This window comes from Meles meles, chromosome 13 (genome assembly GCF_922984935.1).
Source record: "Meles meles chromosome 13, mMelMel3.1 paternal haplotype, whole genome shotgun sequence".
Classification (NCBI taxonomy): Eukaryota; Metazoa; Chordata; class Mammalia; order Carnivora; family Mustelidae; genus Meles; species Meles meles.
The window spans coordinates 60316554-60319517 of NC_060078.1; positions in this window are offsets into that span (position 1 = coordinate 60316554).

Sequence of the window (2964 nt, forward strand, 5' to 3'; positions counted from 1 at the left end):
GTGTGTGTGTGTAGGAATGTGCCGAGTAGCTGAACAGGGTCACAAGTCACAGACCAAATGGGTGTGAACACGAAGGAGAGGAGAAACCCAGAATGACCTTCTCCTTGACTGTTTTGTTATTTCTCATCAGTCTCTAGTCTGCTGAACTAAACTTAAGGGCTAGCAGAGGGGAAGGGTCTCTCTTAGAGCCAGGGTGACCCAGTGGCCATTTCTGGCCCTCCTTTGGCCCTCCCCTCCCCATCACTATCATGGGCCTTAGCCCCCTCAGGAGTGGAGTAAACATGGTAAGGAACAGGCAGAGCCAGGGTCTGGGTTGGCCAGCTGGGGCCAGTCCTCTGTGGTGGGGAGAGAGGCACTAGAGGACACCAACTTATCAATCCACATAGACTCCTGCAGGGGCTTGGTTTTGGCCCCAGAGAGGGATTAGGGTAAAGTCATACTCCAGGGAAAAGAGGAGGTCCTGGGGGATGGGCCCATTCTCAGGTTCACTCCTCCCTCCCCCTTTCCTAGCCTAGCCCACAGGGTTGGAGAGGCAGCTGAGGGAGCCAAATCAAAGTCTTTTCCTTCTCTGAGGAGGGGAGACAGGAAATGGAGAAGATTCCAGAATCCAGAGAATCCCTTTCAGTCACTTACTACTCCACTTTTGACCTAGTGCTTTCTACAGGATGAGGGTGAGGGGTCTGGCAGTCACAGGTCAGGTAAGAGGATGGAGTCTGAGGACCTGGGTGGGGGCGGGGTACAGTGGAGAGGAGCTTGGAGGACCAGAGCAGGGCTGGGAGGACAGAGCTTGCCCTCTTGCCCTCCCCCAGAGGGAGGCAGCAGAGGACCATGAGAATTGCCCCACACGGCACTTGGCGGCTCAGTTCCCTTTGTGCCCGCTGGCCACCGTGGAGCCCGTATCAGGGGACACACCTGGTTTGGGTTCCCCGGCATCCAGTCCCTACCTCTCTGCTGGAGAGAGAAGGCGCAAGTCAACCTGCTCTTGGCTTGGCCCCCACAAGCCCTTCTCTTCATTCCTAAGCAGAGGCTCCTCTCCTTCCTGTCTGGAGCTTAGAAAACATACTTTCGTTCATTCCTCCATCTCTTTACATACCTCACCTGCTACCTCCCCAGTCCCCTATCTCCCACATCCCCGTGGGGGCCATGACCCAGCCCTGAGTCACCACCCTGAAGAGGTCCATTCTGTCTGTCTGAGCTGCTCTGTACCTCCTGGGCCATGACCATGACAAGCAGACGTTCACATCTGATTCCCAATTTTCACCTAGGGAGTTTTGAATGAGGGTCAGGTCCTCAGACCTCTGATGTCTCTTTTCTCCTACCCACTTACCTGGGTATGAGGACCAGATCTGGACCCGGGGATGCCCAGGGAGACAGTCCTCATGCTGTAGGTCAGACAGGCAGCAGCTAGGTGGAGGAGATCTGAGATGTGGCCTTGAATGAGATGAAAAACCAATGCCTCCAAGCCTAGAAACACCCCGTCCCTGCTAGCCTGGCACCTCCATGGTCCTTTAGCCTGGCTGGAAATTGGGGGGAGAGGGGCTGCAGGGAGGATAGGCAGGTGGGGAAAGTGAATGGTAGAGGGGAGGGGAGGGTACTGGTCAAGGAACTAACATTTCAGTTGCTGGCAGCTCAAAGTTAGGGAACTAGAAGGAAACCAGAAGTTTCAAAGTTAAACCCTGGGCAGAGAGAACATTGCCTGAGGGACCACCTGGGCACAGGACAGAGGGAGCTAGGGACAGAATGGCCTTAATTTAAGGATGATCTTATTCAAACAGAAAGTAAGGGTGAACAGGTTCTTTGAGAAGACGAGGGCCAAGGAGTTATTGTGAACCCTTGGTGGGATATGGTGCCTCAGAGAGCTGAAGACCTGAACCCTGGGAAGCAGAGCTGGGATCCTGACCCAAAGGAGCCTTCGGGTTAATGACCAGGACAGCTAGAAAGAGACAGAGTTGGGGAGTGGCAGGATGGTGCTTGTCTCTCCTACCCTGTCTCCTGCTATTAGTGTCAAGAAGCCTGGGGTTCAGAGCAGCTACAATGTAAGGCAGTAGTCACCTTACCAGGTCATCCAGCCTGGAACCCAATTCATAGATAGGAAAAGAGAGGCCTACTGGGGGAGGGGTGGCACTGTGTCCCAGGCTGTGCTACCGCTTGGCCATCCACCAGCCTAGTTGTCAGACCCCACATTAGCCTCATCATAGGGAACTCCGGGCAGATCTGCGCGCCCCTTCAATTTATTCCCTAATTAAGTTTCCCCTTGTCCATCTGCCCTGTTGCAGCCCTATGTTTAGATCCCTCCAGATCTGCCTGCCTGAGGAGCACTGGTTGGAAAACCTCCCCTTCCTTTCCTGTTCCGGACTGGGGCCTCTTTGGGGCTCCCTTTGCAACTTGAGATGTCACTGTCATTCTGTTCAGGTCTCTCCCACTCTGCCCCTCCCTCTTTCTCTCTTCTCCAACGGCCCCACCCTCCCACCAACCCATCCTCTAGATAGAGCCCCTGAATTGCTGAGATGAATCTCTCGAGCTTATGGTTCTGACCTGTTCCTGGTAATTGAGCTGTGCTTCCAAGTAGTGATGGGGGAGGGAGCCAGTGGCGGCTTGAGGTCTGGTCCTCCTTCCCCTGGCTTAGCCTACCCCACTGAGATCCAGCAGAGAGGGTGAGGAGGGGAGGAGAGGTGGTGATGCTTCCTCTTCTCAGCCTGCCTTCTCCAACTCTCTGTCTCCCCAGCCTCCCCTCCCTGCTTCATCTCTGGCACAAATCACATGGTGACAGCCCCATCCAACCTTTGGGGAAGGGTTTGTAAATGTGTCTTCCTTAGCTCTGATCTCCAAATTGTTCCTTTTATTGCATTTGTCACGGTGAAGATTAAAGTCCCTGGGTGGCCTGCACCACAAATCACAGCGTGCACTCAGGCAGCGGCTGCAGGTTGGGAACCAATGGAGGGGTCCGGGCCCTGCACACACACG